Source organism: Lepidochelys olivacea (assembly GCF_965140295.1).
Source record: "Lepidochelys olivacea isolate rLepOli2 genome assembly, chromosome: 6".
Taxonomy (NCBI): Eukaryota; Metazoa; Chordata; order Testudines; family Cheloniidae; genus Lepidochelys; species Lepidochelys olivacea.
The window spans coordinates 102,310,441-102,330,539 of record NC_140416.1 but is presented as its reverse complement, the minus strand read 5'-3'; the positions used below and the strand labels follow the sequence as shown (position 1 = coordinate 102,330,539).

At 43.4% G+C, this 20,099-nt stretch overlaps 1 protein-coding gene across 3 annotated transcripts in view; it reads right to left on the bottom strand.

The window, feature by feature from the left end:
• BDKRB2 (bradykinin receptor B2) overlaps positions 1 to 17,767 on the bottom strand; it is a 42,215-nt gene extending 24,448 nt beyond the window's left edge. The window contains exon 1 of one of the 3 annotated variants that reach the window (XM_084630674.1): positions 17,678 to 17,767. The gene's annotated coding sequence lies outside the window, so the exon portion shown is untranslated. The remainder of the gene's footprint in view (positions 1 to 17,677) is intronic. The other 2 variants (XM_084630677.1, XM_084630675.1) reach the window with 2 other exon arrangements.
• Between the last annotated feature and the right edge of the window lie 2,332 nt (positions 17,768 to 20,099).

Genomic DNA, 20,099 nt, shown 5'->3' with positions numbered 1-20,099 from the left:
GTAGCAGCAGAAATGAAGCTCTTTTCCCTGGGTGGGAGCTTTACGGCTCTCCTGACTAGGCAGAGTGTGATGGTCTAATGGCCAAACAACTTTTGCCGGTGTCTCTTTCTCTGCACATTGAATATTTCATGGAGCGATCTGACTTTTGGATGAACTGGCTGTAAGCACTTTGCTAGTGGTACCATGTGGACACTGTGCCGGCTCCTAATAGATGAGGCTGGAATTCACTTCATCCCTTGCCTACCATCACTACAGCCAGATAGAGGCGCCATTGATGGTGGCTGCAACAATGCTGCACACTTTTACACATCACGAATACATTTTCACACATGACTTGTGCACAGCTCCAGTTCCTCAAGGGAAATCTGCTTGTCACTATTAGCCAAGGCAGGCTCGTGTCTAAAAGCTCTAAGGACTTGTCTACACTACAGAGTTTGGTCGATGCAGGTTATGCCGATGTACAGCCACTGCTGTAATTAAACCTCTGTTGCATATCCACACTATGCTCTTTGTGTCAGTGGAGCGCATCCACAATAGCCGCTTTTGCATTGACTGAGAGCAGCGCACTGTGAGTAGCTATGCCACTGTGCAACTGGCCGCAGGGTGCTTTGGGAGGGTTTGCAATGCCTCATGGAGGCAGGTACAGCATCACACGATGCAGGTTTGTCAATCCCATCATTCAATGGGCATCCTCATAGATTGTCAGCTGCTTTTCAACTGCCCTGGTAACCTGCAACTCAGTTATCTCTGTCAGAAAGCATGGAGCCTGCACTGCTGTTAAGTACTGTGCTGTGTGTTATGAACACAAGGCTGTAAGAGGAACCCAACGGGGGGCTATATTAACACTGAGCCACAGTAATGTGCGTTGCTGTAGTGTGCGGAGCCTGGCATTGTTGGTTTGCACCATGCTATGAACCTTGTAATGCTTGCTGGGTGTGTGACTGAAAAGTAACACTTTTTAAAGTAGCACTTGGTAATATGACCAAACTGGCATTGCTGAACACTAACAAAAGAAGCCCGCAGAAGTGTGTGTATGTGGGGAGTGTGTGACAGGGAGTGTGTTTGTGTGTGTGTGTGTTGGGGAGAGTGAGTGTGTCAGCACGCTGTCTCTTTAAGTTCAGACACCAGCCGGAAGCAACCAATCCTGCAGCAGAAGCTTTTGCACATACTGTTGGTGTTTCCCTGTTCCCACACCCCAGCTCAGTAAAGAATGGTACACCGGTGGCGGGAGGGGAGCACCCCAACATCAGCCCCTGGCTCTGCACAGCACAGCACGTGTATGCTCTTTCCCCCGTACCCCACAACAGCCTGTCCTGCCTGCCTGCTGCTGTGGTCCCAGTGCTGGGGAAAGCAGGATTCCGTGTTAATGTTTTGATTCTGTTTCCCTCCGAGTTCTCCCACAGATCAAGGAGAGCCACCTCCTCCGCTGTAGTCCAGGCAGGAATGTATTTGCTGGCATGCTCAGCTGGGCAGTAGCTATGTGAACTCTTCACGCTGAGCAGTTTCGAAGCTTCCTGGGGCTTTGAAAGGGGTGCATGTCTGTATAGCTGGTTGCAGGGCAGCGGAGTTCAAAACAGTGAGCAGAGCAGTCATGTTGGGCATTGTGGGATACCTCCCACAGGCCAGTTATGGCGATGTAATGAGCGCAGTGTGTACACTGATGCTTTGTCGATCTAACTTTCTAGCCACAAAAAGCGCTACACCTCTTGTTGAGGTGGTTTAATTTTCTCAGCAAAGCAGGCGGGTTTTGTCGGCCAGAGGAGCATTGTAGTGTGTACACCTCCACTGCTTTGATGACGAAAGCTGCCATTTGCTGACAAAACTGTGTAGTGTAGACAAGGCCTAAGTATCTAAGAATGGCTGCCCATTGTGCCTGGAATCTCATCATCTCTTCTCTCAGGGTCACAGTCTTCATCAGTTCTCATCACACAGGCAGCTGATTTCTTTAGTCCTCACTGATCCTGGGACTGGTCAGTCCCTGGTGCAAGTTAGAGCAGTCTGATGGATGTTATAACTTATGTTCAGCTGGCTGCAACCCCAGCCGCCGATGCCACGGTGCAGAGATAATCCAGCCAAAGCCCTTTTTTTTCCCCACTAAGACCCATGCTGGCAGCTCTATGGAACCTGAGGATTCCACCCAGGCACAAGGAACCTGCTGCGCTGGGCATCACAAAATGGGGAAGAGATGGCCAGCCCTCTGTGGAGATAGAGGTGGTTAGGGACTATTTAGAAAAGCTGGACGTGCACAAGTCCATGGGGCCGGACGAGTTGCATCCGAGAGTGCTGAAGGAATTGGCGGCTGTGATTGCAGAGCCATTGGCCATTATCTTTGAAAACTCGTGGCGAAACGGGGAAGTCCCGGATGACTGGAAAAAGGCTAATGTAGTGCCAATCTTTAAAAAAGGGAAGAAGGAGGATCCTGGGAACTACAGGCCAGTCAGCCTCACTTCAGTCCCTGGAAAAATCATGGAGCAGGTCCTCAAAGAATCAATCCTGAAGCACTTGCATGAGAGGAAAGTGATCAGGAACAGCCAGCATGGATTCACCAAGGGAAGGTCATGCCTGACTAATCTAATCGCCTTTTATGATGAGATTACTGGTTCTGTGGATGAAGGGAAAGCAGTGGATGTATTGTTTCTTGACTTTAGCAAAGCTTTTGACACGGTCTCCCACAGTATTCTTGTCACCAAGTTAAGGAAGTATGGGCTGGATGAATGCACTACAAGGTGGGTAGAAAGCTGGCTAGATTGTCGGGCTCAACGGGTAGTGATCAATGGCTCCATACCTAGTTGGCAGCCGGTATCAAGTGGAGTACCCCAAGGGTCGGTCCTGGGGCCGGTTTTGTTCAATATCTTCATAAATGATCTGGAGGATGGTGTGGATTGCACTCTCAGCAAATTTGCGGATGATACTAAACTGGGAGGAGTGGTAGATACGCTGGAGGGCAGGGATAGGATACAGAAAGACCTAGACAAATTGGAGGATTGGGCCAAAAGAAATCTGATGAGGTTCAATAAGGATAAGTGCAGGGTCCTGCACTTAGGATGGAAGAATCCAATGCACCGCTACAGACTAGGGACCGAATGGCTAGGCAGCAGTTCTGCGGAAAAGGACCTAGGGGTGACAGTGGACGAGAAGCTGGATATGAGTCAGCAGTGTGCCCTTGTTGCCAAGAAGGCCAATGGCATTTTGGGATGTATAAGTAGGGGCATAGCGAGCAGATCGAGGGACGTGATCGTTCCCCTCTATTCGACATTGGTGAGGCCTCATCTGGAGTACTGTGTCCAGTTTTGGGCCCCACACTTCAAGAAGGATGTGGATAAATTGGAGAGAGTCCAGCAAAGGGCAACAAAAATGATTAGGGGACTGGAACACATGACTTATGAGGAGAGGCTGAGGGAGCTGGGATTGTTTAGCCTGCAGAAGAGAAGAATGAGGGGGGATTTGATAGCTGCTTTCAACTACCTGAAAGGGGGTTCCAAAGAGGATGGCTCTAGACTGTTCTCAATGGTAGCAGATGACAGAACGAGGAGTAATGGTCTCAAGTTGCAGTGGGGGAGGTTTAGATTGGATATTAGGAAAAACTTTTTCACTAAGAGGGTGGTGAAACACTGGAATGCGTTACCTAGGGAGGTGGTAGAATCTCCTTCCTTAGAGGTTTTTAAGGTCAGGCTTGACAAAGCCCTGGCTGGGATGATTTAACTGGGAATTGGTCCTGCTTTGAGCAGGGGGTTGGACTAGATGACCTTCTGGGGTCCCTTCCAACCCTGATATTCTATGATTCTATGATTCTATGATAACCCTCAGGGGCATTGCAGCTAGAGTGGAGGCCAGAAACTGGCCCTCTTTGTAAAATAATAATTAATAATGCATTGTACTCTTACAACACCTTCCTTCCAAGGATATGTGCCTAGGCTTACTTGGTCCTTCCTCACTGCAGGGAGCTGGACTTCTCAAGGTCCCTTCTAGCCCAACATTTCTGTGATTCTATGACAACTCATTCACTGAGTGAGCCAGCACTTTTTAATAGTGTACAATAATAAGACAATAGTTTAAGCTAGAAAATGACGGTGAGGGTGAATGTACTATTGTCAGTTGAAACTACAATGGCAATTTCAGGCTGCCAGAACTTAATTAGCCAAGACAGAATTTGTCCTGTACAGTACACTTAATATTGCTATCTTAGGCTATGGCTACAAAAGGGAGTGATAAAAGGGTGACAAAAAGGAGTTTGACTCCCACCTTTTGGTAGCTGCACTGTATTTTTCCCCCCTTCTCCTGTATCTTTTCCAGCATTTTGGGAATAAACTGTGTTTTTGTGGTGGTGGTGTTAGCAGAAGTTGAGGATTTGCAGGTCAGCTTCCTATTGAAAGAGAAATCAGTGATGCAGACTATGGGTATATTCTGAGTACAATTTGTTTATTTTTACCCTATATATATCAGTCCTTGTACAGAGGTGGTCACCAACAGCATGTAGACTCATAGACGTTAAGGTCAGAAGGGACCACTATAATCATCTAGTCTGACCTCCTGCACATTGCAGGCCACAGAACTAGGGATATAAATATCATTTTTAAAAGTACCCGTTTATACTATTAAAATTATATCGGTTAACTGTTTAATGGTTAACAAGTTCACAGTCCACCCCTGGCGTTGGGGGGAGGGCCCACGGCCCACCCTGCTGTCTCTCCTCAGAGGTGGAGTACAGTGGGCTGGAGGATCATTTGCATGTGCATGGCTGGGCGCTTCATGACTTGCTCTGATCCCACCCCTTGCTCTCCCAGTTACTAGGCACTGCCTAGTGCAGCTAGTTGGTGGATCGCTGCTAGGAAAGCAGTGGTGCCAGGGCAGATCCAAGTGTTCTGGCAGATCCAGTGGTTCCCAGGCAGACTCACCACTGCAGCCAGCTGCAAGAGAAGCAGAGATGGAGGGGTTGCCAGGCTTCCCCCAGCGGTGCCCTCTCTGCCAGGCATGGGCTGATCCAGTGGTGCCCCGAGCGGCAAGAGTGCTGCAAGCTCCAGCGCCCCTCGGGTATTGCTGCAGCGTTTTCAATGTGCACATTAGGTATTACAATGTCATGAAATTATTTTACCAGTCCGTTGTAAACGTTAACTGCAATATATTGGGGGAATTACAGACCAATCAGCTTAACTTCTGCTCCCAGAAAGATAATGGAACAAATAATTAAGCAACCAATTTGCAAACACCCTAGAAGATAATAAGGTGATAAGTAACAGTCAGCATGGATTTTTCAAGAACAAATCATGTCAAAACAACCTGATAGCTTTCCTTGACAGGGTAACAAGCCTTGTGGATAGTGGGCAAGCAGTAGACATGGTACATCGTGCCTTTAGTAAAGCTTTCGATACTCTCTCACATAACACTAAACTGGGAGGAGTGGTAGATACGCTGGAGGGTAGGGATAGGATACAGAGGGACCTAGACAAATTGGAGGATTGGGCCAAAAGAAATCTGATGAGGTTCAACAAGGACAAGTGCAGAGTCCTGCACTTAGGACGGAAGAATCCAATGCACCGCTACAGGCTAGGGACTGAATGGCTCGGCAGCAGTTCTGCAGAAAAGGACCTAGGGGTTACAGTGGACGAGAAGCTGGATACGAGTCAACAGTGTGCCGTTGTTGCCAAGAAGGCCAATGGCATTTTGGGATGTGTAAGTAGGGGCATTGCCAGCAGACCGAGGGACGTGATCGTTCCCCTCTATTCGACATTGGTGAGGCCTCATCTGGAGTACTGTGTCCAGTTTTGGGCCCCACACTACGAGAAGGATGTGGAAAAATTGGAAAGAGTCCAGCGGAGGGCAACAAAAATGATTAGGGGACTGGAACTAACTTATGAGGAGAGGCTGAGGGAAGTGGGGATGTTTAGTCTTCAGAAGAGAAGAATGAGGTGGGATTTGATAGCTGCTTTCAACTACCTGAAAGGGGGTTCCAAAGAGGATGGCTCTAGACTGTTCTCAGTGTTGGCAGATGACAGAACAAGGAGTAATGGTCTCAAGTTGCAGTGGGGGAGATTTAGGTTGGATATTAGGAAAAACTTTTTCACTAGGAGAGTGGTGAAACACTGGAATGCGTTACCTAGGGAGGTGGTGGAATCTCCTTCCTTAGAAGTTTTTAAGGTCAGGCTTAACAAAGCCCTGGCTGGGATGATTTAGTCAGGGATCGGTCCTGCTTTGAGCAGGGGGTTGGACTAGATGACCTCCTGAGGTCCCTTCCAGCCCTGATATTCTATGATTCTATGACCTTCTCATAAACAAACTAAGGAAGTGCAACCTAAATGGAGCTACTAGAAGGTGGGTGCAAAACTGGTTGGAAAACCATTCCCAGACAGTAGTTATCAGTGGTTCACAGTCATGCTGGAAAGATGAGTGGGGTCCCGCAGGGATCAGTTCTGGGTCCGGTTCTGTTCAATATTTTCATCAATGATTTAGATAATGGCATAGAGAGTATACTTATAAAGTTTGCGGACAGTACCAAGCTGGGAGGGGTTGCAAGTGCTTTGGAGGATAGGATTAAAATTCAAAATGATCTGGACAAACTGGAGAAATAGTCTGAAGTAATAAGATGAAATTCAATAAGGACAAATGCAAAGTACTCTATTTAGGAAAGAAGAGTCAGTTGCACACATACAAAATGGGAAATGACTGCCTAGGAAGGAGTACTGCGGCAAGAGATCTGGGGGTCATAGTGGACCATAAGCTAAATATGAGTCAACAGTGTAACACTGTTGCAAAAAAAGCGAACATCATTCTGGGATGTACTAGCAGGAGTGTTGTAATCAAGACACGAGAAGTAATTCTTCTGCTCTACTCCACATTGATTAGGCCTCAACTGGAGTATTGTGTCCAGTTCTGGGCACTACATTTCAGGAAAGATGTGGACAAATTGGAGAGAGTCCAGAGAAGAGAGACAAAAATGATTAAAGGTCTAGAAAACATGACCTTTGAGGGAAGATTGAAAAAAATTGGGTTTGTTTAACCTGGAAAAGAGAAGACTGAGAGGGGACATGATAACCGTTTTCAAGTACGTAAAAGGCTTTACAAGGAGGAGGAAGAAAAACTGTTTTTCTTAAGCTCTGTGGCTAGGACAAGAAGCTTAAATTGCAGCAAGGGAGGTTTAGGTTGGACATTAGGAAAAAACTTCCTAACTGTCAGGGTGGTTAAGCACTGGAATAAATTGCCTAGGGAGGTTGTGGAATCTCCATCACTGGAGATTTTTAAGAGCAGGTGAGATAAACACTTGTCAGGCATGGTCTAGATCAGTGTTTCCCAACTTGGGATGCCGCTTGTTCAGGGAAAGCCCCTGGCGGGCTGGGCCGGTTTGTTTACCTGCCGCATCCACAAGTTCGGCTGATCGTGGCTCCCAGTGGCCGCGGTTCGCTGCTCCAGGCCAATGGGAGCTGTGGAAGGGGCGCGGGCTGAGGGACGCACTGGCTACCGCTTCCAGCAGGTCCCATTGGCCTGGAGCAGCGAACCGCGGGCACTGGGAGCCGCGATTGGCCGAACCTGCGGCTGCGGTAGGTAAACAAACCGGCCCGGCCCACCAGGGGCTTTCCCTGCACAAGTGGCGGAACAAGTTTGGGAAACACTGCTCTAGATCATACTTAGTCCTGCCATGAGTGCAGGGGAGTGGACTAGATGACCTCTCGAGGTCCCTTCTGTCCCTGTTGTCTTGATATTACAGGGCATCCCATGCCTCTCATCTTTATAAAGCCTTTCTGGGAGTGTACCCTTCTTAGAGACAGACCCTGGGCCTCATTCTGCTGAAGACTCCACTCCTGTGACTCCACTACTCTGAGACTGGGTCTCTGGCTTCAGCATCTCTGGTTCTCAGTATGGCTCCTTCAGTGGGTCCAGATGAGTTGGGACTCCAGTTCAAGACTTCCCCTCTTAGGAGCTCTGCAACTGAGAGCTGTTTGCAGTGACACAGGACAGCCTCTTCAAAACAAGATGTTCTTTATCAGTCCACAGGACAATACTATTCAGGAACACTGGGTTAAAATGGTAAAGAAAAGCGTAAATGCACAACTCTCCTGTAATCCGTCAGCATCGTCTTGGATGATTAGGAGGGTCCCTCCTTGCACTGCCTGGAAGACAGATTCCTGCCTGCAGCCAGCCTCCCTGGCCCTGCCCAACAGTTATTGGATGGGATTACATTCTTCTGTTCTGTGAGCAAGTCTTTTAACAGGTCAGTTCTTTCTCTGTAGTTGCATTCATGACTTTTTTCACTTGTACTCTCCTCCCTTCCCTCCTCCTTGGGTTTAGGCAGGGCAGAAGCTGTGTTTATACAGGTAATCACCCACCATATTCTAAAAAGTTCTCTTGCCCAGCAGCCATTAAAAGTTAATGGTCCAGTCATGGGTCTCCATGGTATCTGTAAGGTAGTTGTAGTCACATGTTGACAGTTCTTGAGTGTTCATTCACACAAACCCAGACATGCCAAAATGACACACACTCAGTGAGAAATTTCTGGAAAGAAGTCTGCTTCTTGAGACCAAGCAGATAACACTACAAAAGTGAATGAGCAAACTGAATGACACACAATTTTCATAATAAAGAAATTTCCCACATTTTCCACAGTGGCAAAATATCCCATTTGAAAACTTTCTTTTAGCAAGAAACACAGACATGCTGCAGAGTGTCCGGATGGAGTTTTTTGAATGTAGAAAAAGTAGAAAGTAGAAAAAGAGAGAATATGAGCTCTGGGACACAGGACAGGGTAAACCAGGCTGAGAAACAAGCAAGTAGAGGGGAGAATGCTGGGCTTGGGAAGGGAGAGAGAGATTTTTAATGTTCAGAGACGGGTTTATGACACAGTATGGACCAGGATCCAGATCTGAATTATGAACATCCCAAAATTTGGATCTGGGGTTTTGGTTTGGCCCAGTATAAAACACAACTTTGGTCCTTAGCTACGTTTAGAGTTCAAACACCCTGAAAGTTCAGCAATGCCTAGATCTGGTATTTAAAATCAAGCCTATTTTAATTTATTTTCCCCTGTACATGATGAGAACTCATTCATTCCATCCTAAAAACATGTTTAAAACTTCAATTTAATTAATGTACAATGGAATCTATATATACAGTGAGCTTAGCAGCAGATAAGCTCCTTGTTATGTGCCGCAGAATGAAACCCCCTCATATTTAACAGCATTGCAATGAGCATAGTGAAACTGTGGGTTGAATGACTGTATAGTGGGAGAAAATGACTTATTGGGTGGGGAGACTCACTACATTTCACTAAAAAGCGAATATTTCTAAAGCACTGAATGAAACATCTAACCAAGTATTTTTAGCCAAACATCATACACCTCTCCTCCCTCTAGCTCAGGGAAGCAGGTCCATTGCTGAGCCAAAGGGCTGGGATTTCTTGGTTGTAAGGTATTCAATTTACAGAAAAACAGGCACAATTATGTGTGGGAAATTTTCACTCTTTTCTTCAGATGAATGATGTAAATGGAAGCTTTGTCCAACATGCCTCTACAAGCTCCTTTTGTTACCATATCTATATTTCAGTGTACAGCATCCTAAACATGCAAGAACAGCTTTGATGCCTGACTCACTCTGACTTTGCATTAAACTATGATGGTATAAAACCAGGCCTTTCCACTCTGAAAATGAACTGGCAACTCACAATTTAAAAAGAAAAGAAAAGCACCATTTGGAAAGTTTTTCAGTTTTAAAACATTGCCTTAGCTCTTGTGAAATCCTAGCCTGGTTTCTTCCACACTTAAAAGCCTAAGAAACCCCTTTCCCTTACGGTATTTATCACAGATCTCTGCAAACAATCCCAGACCAGTAGGGTGCTTGTTTATCTGTCAGTGTCTCTATTTGCCAGCTGGACATTTTATTATTGTCTAGAAGAAGGAAAATAAAAGATTAAAAGATCCATGTCCAAACATGGGAAAGGAAATAAATTAGCAAACCAGATTTGATCCTAATAAAAGAAGATATCAGAATTGTCTGATGAAAATAATTCCTGATTTCTTTTTACCAAGGAGGATGGTTTCTTGGGGGCCAGGAAATAAATAGTACAGCTGCTTGCAGCACCCCATTGCATTGCGTTAACTCAAGAGATGGCTACAGGGCAGGGCTCCATGCTGATGCAGCTGATGCATGGCAGTATAATTTACCTTCCTATTAAGATGCCACATAATTCTCTGCTTATGCAGCATATATCCACATGGAGGCCATTTACCTCAGTTTGTCCACTTGCCACTTCACCTTCCTTTCCCAGGCCTGTGTCATTTGCTGTCTTGTTCCCCCAGAAAAAGGATTTTGGTGTGTTTCCATGCTGTCCTTACTAGGACAGAATGGGACGTAGCAAGAAACAGACCCTTGAGGACAGTAACAAGGAGAGCAGCCTGTGCAAAGGACCGTCCATCTGCAGGGTTTGAATGTAGAACCTTCATCACTGAAAGCATGAGTTTAGAAATATGGAATATGTTTTTAATGGTGAGAATAATTAACCATTGGAACAATTTACCAAGAGTAGTGGTGGATGCTGCATCACTGACAATTTTTAAATCAAGGTGAGATGTTTTTCTATAAGGTCTGTTCTAGGAATTATTTTGGAGAAGTTCTATGGCCTGTGTTATACAGGAGGTCAAATTAGATGATCACAATTGTCCCTTCTGGCCTTTGAACCTATGAACCTACAGCCCAGGGATTCATAGATTTTAAGGCCATTAAAGTACCATTAGATCATCTAGTCGGATCTTCTTGCATAACAGAAGCCATAGAACCGTACCTAGTAATTCCTGCATCTAGTCCAAGAACTAATAGTTGAATTAAAGCATGTCTCTTTGTATTGTCTTCCCCATCTCACAGTACTGTTTAGCTGTGGTAACAATTAGTGATGGGCCAGCTACATGGATTTCTGATCCTTCCTGGCCAGGCAAGGAATACAGTAAGAAGAGCTGTCAAGGTACCTTCCCGACTCTGAACTCTAGGGTACAGATGTGGGGACCTGCATGAAAGACCCCCTAAGCTTATTCTTACCAGCTTAGGCTAAAAACTTCCCCAAGGTACAAGCTTTGCCTTATCCTTGAACAGTATGCTGCCACCACCAAGCGTTTTAAACAAAGAACAGGGAAAGAGACCACTTGGAGACGTCTTCCCCCACAATATCCCCCCAAGCCCTACACCCCTTTCCTGGGGAAGGCTTGATAATAATCCTCACCAGTTGGTACAGGTGAACACAGACCCAAACCCTTGGATCTTAAGAACAATGAAAAATCAAGAAGAAGAATTTTAATTAAAGAAAAGGTAAAAGAATCACCTCTGTAAAATCAGGATGGTAAATACCTTACAGGATAATCAGATTCAAAACATAGAGAATCCCTCTAGGCAAAACCTTAAGTTACAAAAAGACTCAAAAACAGGAATACACATTCCCTCCAGCACAGCTTATTTTACAAGCCATTAAACAAAAGAAAATCTAACGTATTTTCTAGCTAGATTACTTACTAACTATACAGAAGTTGTAAGGCTTGCATTCCTGTTCTGTTCCCGGCAAAAGCATCACACAGACAGACCAACCCTTTGTTCCCCCACTCCAGATTTGAAAGAATCTTGTCCCCTCATTGGCCATTTTGGGTCAGGTGCCAGCGGGGTTACCTTAGCTTCTTAACCCTTTACAGGTAAAAGGATTTTGCCTCTGGCCAGGAGGGATTTTATAGCACTGTATACAGAAATTTGGTTACCTTTTCCTTTATATTTATGACAAGAGCCTATGTCACCATATCGCTTGTGCTGAAACATCTTCTGTACAAGTTTTGCTGGCTTAGCTGAGCCCTCGTTTCTGGGAATGCTGTCCCCAGATAGCAGGAGAATGGAGTTATAACATAAACTGGCAACCATCCATTTCTAGTAAACAGATTCCTGGGACCAAATCTCCAGCTTGTAAATGTCATAACTCAACTAAAGTTGATGGAATTATGCCCATTTATACTAGATGATGATCTGGCCCCGGTGGTAATTGCATCAGTTGGGAATCTTTCTATCTTTACACTTTGATGGTATTTGGATTAGGCCCTAAGTGGACATTTTGAAGGCATTGCCGTTTCTTTTTTTTCATAGGGTAAGGTTTATCATTAGCCATTAGCATTAGCGGAGAAAAGTGAGCCGGGATGAGGTGGAGTATTATTACTTCTCAGCATGCCTGTTTTTCCAGGATCAGATCATACCCTGGAGGGAAGTTTCTTCCCTTTGCCTTTATACAATGTAATTTCCCACTCCCAGCATAGTATGCTCTCCCTGAGAAGGACCAAGAAAGTGTTTTCTGATGGGAAATCACATTGAATAAAAGCAAAAGGAATGGGATTCCAGAGGGACCAACCGAGGTAAGCAGGAAGATGGGACCATCGCTCTTCCTCCTTATAGCACTCTTCACTCTGCCAGTGCAGAAAAAGGGCCCAGGAAAATACCTATGGCCCGCTGCTCCCTCAGCTACCCAGGTGCAAGTCCCATTAAAGTCAAAAGAAGCTGGGCTGCTTGCCGTGACACTTTCTCTTCTCCTGAGGCTATCTGTAACCTTGGAGGTACCTCTCAGAAGAAACCCTTGACTGCATGTTGACAGTCCCACTATCTGAAATTAACCAGGGCCTCATTCTGTCCTCAGTTGCAGCCATGTGACACTATTGAGATTAATTGGTTTGCATAAGCGTGAAAGCTGAACATTGTGCAGAGTAGGCAGCATCAGAGGGTCCATACGCCTGAACAATCAGATCAAGGGTATTTTAAAGAAAAATAACCCCCTAGAACTCAGTTGAGGAGTCAGAATATTGAAAGGATATAAAATGTACACAGTGCTGAAAGCAAGCTAAACTCATCACTATGAGGAAATTACTCGGTACGTAAGGAAAATCATTCTCAACATATATTTGTCTTAAACCCTCAAAACCTGTGTTAGCACAACAGTAAGGCTATGTGATGCAACAGGGGTCCTTGTGCAGGGACTCAAGGAGAGAGGATTCAATCTGGGCCCAAAACATTCCACTCAGGTTTGGGATCTGGCAACTTTGCAGCTAAATCTTGTACCTCAACATTTTGTAATTTGCCCATTCCGTTATCAGCCTGATATCTAAAATGTCCCCCTCTTAGCAGGTAACTTTGCACTCCCTGGCTGTCTGGATTTACCTGTTATCTTTCATCATATGCTTAGATTGTAGTCTTCTATTTCGGCCCAGTCTACATCTAAAAGTCAGGTTGATTTAGCCACGTCAGTCCGGTGTGTGAAAAAAACCACCTACTCCTGACTGACATAGCTATGCCGACCTAGCCCCCAATGTAGACACAGCTGTGTCGATGGAAAAAATGCTTGTGTTAATCAATCTACCATCATGAGGGAAGGTAGTTTTCCTACAGTGGGGGGGGGGGGGAAACCCTTCCATCAGCATGGGCTGCATCCACATAACAGGGTTATGCCAGCATAGCTATGGTGATGTGGCTATGGTGTCTGCCTAATGTAGACATACCCTTAAACTGTAAGCTCTTAGCCATTGTTCTGTATTTGTACAGCACCTAATGCAATAGGATCTGAGTCCATGACTAGCACTCCTAGGAGCTACTCCAATACACATAAATAAGAAGGATACTACGGTGCTGTGATGACATTTCACTGCTTGCCAGTGTATGTGTTGTAACATCTAGAAACCATGGGGCTGCACACACAGCAGAATAATGCTCCCTTAAATTCCCTTTCTTTATCTTTGCCCCTAGAATGTGAATGGGACGTACATACACATGGGTGGGATATATATATGCAGATGTGTGACGCTGAGTTCAGGGAGCCATGAAGTGCTGAGATCTAAATCTGCTTCTCCCACTAATTTGTTGTGTGACAATGGACAAGCCATTTAATCTCTCTGGGCCAAGATCATAAGTGGGCAGTTCTGGTCTCCCATGTTTAAGAAGGATGAATTCAAACTGGAACAGGTACACAGAAGGGCTACTAGGATGATCTGAGGAATGGAAAACCTGTCTTATGAAAGGAGACTCAAAGAGCTTGGCCTGTTTAGCCTAACCAAAAGAATCCTGAGGGGAGATACGATTGCTCTCTATAAATATATCAGAGGGATAAATACCAGGGAGGGAGAGGAATTATTTAAGCTCAGTACCAATGTGGACACAGGAACAAATGGTTATAAACTGGCCATCAGGAAGTTTAGACTTGAAATTAGACGAAGGTTTCTAACCATCAGAGGAGTGAAATTCTGGAATAGCCTTCCAAGGGGAGCAGTGGACGCAAAAGACATATCTGGCTTAAAGACAAAGCTTGATAAATTTATGGAGGGGATGGTATGATGGGATAGCCTAATTTTGGCAATTAATTGATCTTTGAGTATTAGCAGTGAATATGCCCAATGGCCTGTGATGGGATGTTAGATGGGGTGGGATCTGAGTTACTACAGAGAATTTTTTCCTGGGTATCTGGCTGGTGAGTCTTGCCCACATGCTCAGGGTTTAGCTGATCGCCATATTTGGGGTCGGGAAGGAATTTTCCTCCAGGGCAGATTGGCAGAGGCCTGGGGGGTTTTTGCCTTTCTCTGCAGCGCGGGGCACGGGTCACTTTCTGGAGGATTCTCTGCACCTTGAAGTCTTTAAACCACGAGTTGAGGACTTCAATAGCTCAGACATAGGTCAGGAGTTTGTTATAGGAGTGGGTGAGCGAGATTCTGTGGCCTGCGTTGTGCAGGAGGTTAGACTAGATGATCATTATGGTCCCTTCTGACCTTAAAGTCTATGAGTGGGTGCAACTCCTATTTACTGCTGTGGGAGTTGCACATGTTAAATATGGGCTGAATTTGGTTCTCAGGTTCCACCTGTGGGGAGAAATCATACTTTTTAAACTATCTCCTCACACAGGGCTTGTTCTATTTGTAAAAGTGCTTAAAGGTGGAGCTATCTTTTCAGTCATGCTGCGGCTCCAGCCTACCCTTTTTAAAGTGTTATTTGCATGCATAGTTGCATAGCAGTTGCAGTCAGGTAGTTAGACACATAGGTTCCTCTTTGTGCCTGCAATTCAACATCGGGAACAAATATTGCAAATGCAATAGGGAGGCAGATCAGCCCTTTGAAAACCTAGCTCTGTGTATCTGTCTAGGGAGAGATTTTTCAAAGACACACAGGGCAGTCAAGGTGAGATTTTCAAAAGCACTGACTGAAGTATAGGGCTGGTCAAACTTCTTTTTTTATTGAAAACTGAATTTTTGACAAAATGAAAATTTTTACTTAAAACATTTGTTTTCCTTGAATTGTCAATTTATTCTTCTTATTATGTTATTTTTGATTATTTTATGTGGGGGCAAATAACCTCCCCCCCCTTTTTTTTTTAGTTTTCAGCAGCTTTTTGGACTAATTTTTTTCATTTTTGACTTTTGGTTGCTGAAAATTGAAAATTTGTAGAGTATTTGTATTTTTGACAAGATTCAAAATTTTGCCACTGAAAATGTGTACCAAAATGAATTTAAAAAACAAATCTTTGTTTTCCGACCAGCTCAGCATAGGAACACAAGACCCATTGATTTAGGATTTGTGCCCCTAAATCACTTAGAAAATCTCTCCTTCATTTTCAATCCCTTTAACTGTAATTTGTGCCTTTGAAGATTCTCCCCTTACAATCTATCTCATAATGTTTTATTTTAAGACTAGATTGGTGGAAACGGACACAAACTCTTTACAGGTTTCAGAGTAACAGCCGTGTTAGTCTGTATTCACAAAAAGAAAAGGAGTACTTGTGGCACCTTAGAGACTAACCAATTTATTTGAGCATGAGCTTTCGTGAGCTACAGCTCACTTCATCGGATGCATACCGTGGAAACTGCAGGAAACTCTTTACAGGCACTATACTGATACCTTACAAAACTCCTGTTGCTTTTTGCCTGAGGAAGGACTTCAGATATATAGTGCTGAGAGTATCTTAAAGTTATGGCCCACATTACTGGTGAGCTCCTCCAATCAAGAACCCGCACTGGTGATGTCTGGATTGTGGAGTGTTCAGGTAGCGCTGACTAAATTCAAATCCTGTTTTAGCATGCATTGGGCTCATTGTAAAACCCCTGGACATTTTTCTGGGGGCTGCCTCTTCTTCTTCAGTTGTTCTAAAGTCCTGTCCAGGAATTTGGCCACATCTATTCCTGGATCTTTCTCTTCCCTTCTGTATAGTCTGTATAGTTCTAAACTTTACAATAATGAAGACAAGTAAACCTGGGACAATTCTCAGTTAGGAAGAAACTCTCATTTAAACATCTTTCTCTCTTTCATCTGCAAATTTCCACAGAGAGAAGACAACAATAACAATAACAACAGAAATCATATTATTGATATGACTTGCTATCCCAATACTTTCAAAATGGCATGCTGGAATATGAGACTTTGGGGTATTATGGAGTGTAAACAGAAATTTTTCTAACATATTCTGTATTTTAGCCTTAAAATATATCATTGTTAAAAATAATAATATCCAACAATGTAGTAAAAAGAAATTCAAACTTGGGGATCCTAGTGACAAACTATTTGAATTCCCCTGTCCTGGTGTTCTGCTGTTGTATAACTATTGTTATAATGCTGCAACTTCTCTAAAAGTCACCGAGTGCGGCACCAGGAGTGACTTAAAATGTCCAGCATATATTGTGACATTGTTACCTGCTCTTTCTGCCATATCTTCCTAGAAATAACTCCAACTCTAAGCTTCTTTTATTATCATCAGCTTACAAGTCACATTTTTTTTTGACAAATTAAACTTTTCCTTTACTATAATATAAAGCAAGGTGTAATTTTTAATAAGAAGCTTGATAATGTTTAAAAGTAAACTTGAACTCTGTCAACTTTGGTGTACATTGAACATTTTAGATTTTCATATTTATCTTCCGTTATTTATTAAGCACAGATAATAAAGCTCAGGAATGCAAGATACACATAAAAAGACAGTCCCTGCCCCACAAAGCTCACAATCCAAATAACAAGCACAGAAGACAAGACACCCGTAAAGGACACAAAAGAGAGAGTTCACTCAGTATGTTTTCTCTACGGTTTGTTTGGCAATCTCTCACTGAAAACAAACTAGGAAGTTTGTGGTCTGAATTATTTTGCACTTTTGTGAGACACAGTAAGTAACCTTTGGTTACAACTAATGCTTTGCCCTCTGACATGTAGTGTAGTCACTTGGCAACTGAAATTCCACTGGGTCAGTTTTCAGAGTAGCAGCCGTGTTAGTCTGTAGCCGCAAAAAGAAAAGGAGGACTTGTGGCACCTTAGCGACTAACAAATTTATTTGAGCATAAGCATCCGATGAAGTGACCTGTAGCTCACGAAAGCTTATGCTCGAATAAATTTGTTAGTCTCTAACGTGCCACAAGTACTCCTTTTCTTTTCACTGGGTCAGTGACACGTTAGCTGCTGTTAAGGGGTGACATTCTGGGCTGCAAATCCCATTAATCATCAAAACTACAAAATATAGAGTCTAACAGTAAAACAAAATTTGAAGCAATAATCATAATTAATAATAACCCTCCCTTGAAGCATAATCTGGTTTGTAACTGAAACATAAACAGAGGGAAAAAAATCAAGGAATTTGTCTGAGGAAGAAAAGAAAAATTGTGGTGAATTTGAATAATTGAGGGCTTTTCATATTTGCTTAAAGAGAAGCAGGAACACGTACCTTCACGCCAAATACACCTCAGAGGAGGCAAACGCTGGTAAAGAGAGAGATTTCTCAGTGGATAGGCAGGCTCTGGCTGCTGTATGAACGAATCCAACTTCTGGTTTTCTGCTCAACTCTAGACAGAATAAGCTCATCCCACTGTTCATGACATCAGACTCCTGGATTATTTCCCCCCCCCCACACACACACAATCTCCTCCAAGAACAAAGTTTGGCAGCTGTTTTCAATATGAGGTCACTGATACTTAACTAAACCTTGTGAATAATACACATCAAGCTAAAATCTCAGCCTGATATGGAAGAAAAATTCCTCTCCCTTCCTGCCTCCATCAGTTTAGGCTTGATCCTGTGTGGTGCAGAGTGCTTTCTTAATCCTGTTGTTTTCGCTGGGAATTGAAGGTGCTCAGCTATAGAGCTGGTCAGGAATTTTTCTGGCAAAATGTTTTTTTCACTGGAAAATGCTGATCCATCAAACTTGAAACTTTTTGCGGGAAAGGATCAGGTTCGACAAATTTTTCTACTAATTTTTTTTTTGAAAATTCCAGTTTTCTGCTTCAAAATGACTTTTGGTTTTGCAATTTAAGCAAATTATATTTTAAAAAATCAAATCTGAAAATGTAATGTTTTGATTGACCCAAACCAATTTTATTTTTTAGTTTGCAAAATTTTTGAGATTTTGACTTTTCATACTGATTTGGGACAGAAACTTTTCTCAAAATCTTAAAAATGTTCCTGGGAAAGGCAAATCATTTTCCACCCAGCTGTACTGATTGCCTTACAGGGTCGGGACCTCTGTGAAATTCTTTAAATCAGAACAGATTAAATACCCGCTGTGTCACTGCCAATGTTTTTTCTCAGAGGGATATATCTATTATTTGTGTTTTCACAGACTTCATAAGACTCAGAGAGATTTACTCTCCCTCAGGAGAACTGTTGGTGACTTTCCCTTGTTGAAATATGTTTGCTGTTATGGTTTTCCCTTTCATGAAGGGTGGAATTCTTCGTAGAGAACTTGTATGTGCTCTGTGCATCACTTAAGTGGGATTTTTTTTAATTATGGAGGAAGAATTTGGTGTATGTAATTGAAAGGTGATGCCATTCTGTTTTCTGCATCCTGTAGCTTTAAATGAAGAGGTGCTCCCTTGTCTTTCTGCAGTGGTGGATGCCACTTTTTGTTTCAGTTCAGATGTGCAATATTACAAGGTGAACATCTATGTCTGTCTTTCATGGAGACATTATGTTCGTTCTTTCTTGATTTGATGTTTTCTCTAGTCCAAACCAAAAGTCATCTAGACCAGTGCTTCTCAAGCTATCTGATGTGGGGGACCGGCAATTTTTCCCCCCAATGTGTGCACAGGCCGGCACCGGTCCGTGGACCACCACTTTGAGTAGCAGTGATCTAGACAGTAAAACCCAGGCTCTGTTCTCTGGGCGTAATCCACCCCAGTGCAGCGGGTTAGCACAAGGTTGTATGGAACACTTAAATCCCACTTAAGTGATGCACAGAGCACATACAAGTTCTTTACAAAGAATTCCACCCTTAATTAAAAGGAAAAAACCCCTTTCAATTACATACAACAAATTCTTCCTCCATAATTCAAAAAAAATCAAGCAGACATTTTTGTTACTAGCTTAGTCTTATGAGAGGTCTGTCTTTATGTTGTGATCAAAAGCACCTGCCGGAAAAGGCATTTAGCACCTGTTCTTTTTCCAGTTCTCTATCTACGTCCTTCAATTCACTCTCTAAAGTAACATTATTATTTAAAACTTCTCAGGCCAATAAGAAGGACAATCATTTCCTTTCCAGTCCACTGTTAGCAGCTTGTTTCAGTACCTTTCCCTTTCTGAAACCCTTGTAATAGCTTGCTCAGTATATTTCTGTATTGTCTTAACCTCTACCAGGTAAATCATTAGTCCTCATTCCTTCATGACACCACCATTTCCCCTAGTTCCGGCCCTCTTTTCCCTGTGCTAGTACTCTCTGGTCTAATCATATAATCCCAGAACTCATAGCTTGTGGACTCTTTATTCTGTGTTTTTCATTCAGTCCTTTTGTTAAATCTTTGCTCAGTAAAATCTAGTTTGTTCGGGACATTTTAGAACAAACTCTTCTGGGGGTTTTTCTGTGGTAGAAGGTGGGGGAGATCTGCATGGTAACAGAAAATTTGCAATACAAATGTTGCAAACTTAATTATTTAATGCCCTTTTAGTATCTGTGGAAGGGGTTCTTCTAGCCCATTTGCTGCTGAATGAAAAGCAGCAGATCTACTGTGAAAAGAAAAGGAGGACTTGTGGTACCTTAGATACTAACAAATTTATTTGAGCATAAGCTTTCATCATTGTTGAATAAAGACTGGGAGTGGATGTGTCATTACACAAAGTAAAACTATTTCCCCATGTTTATTTTCCCTCCCCTCCCT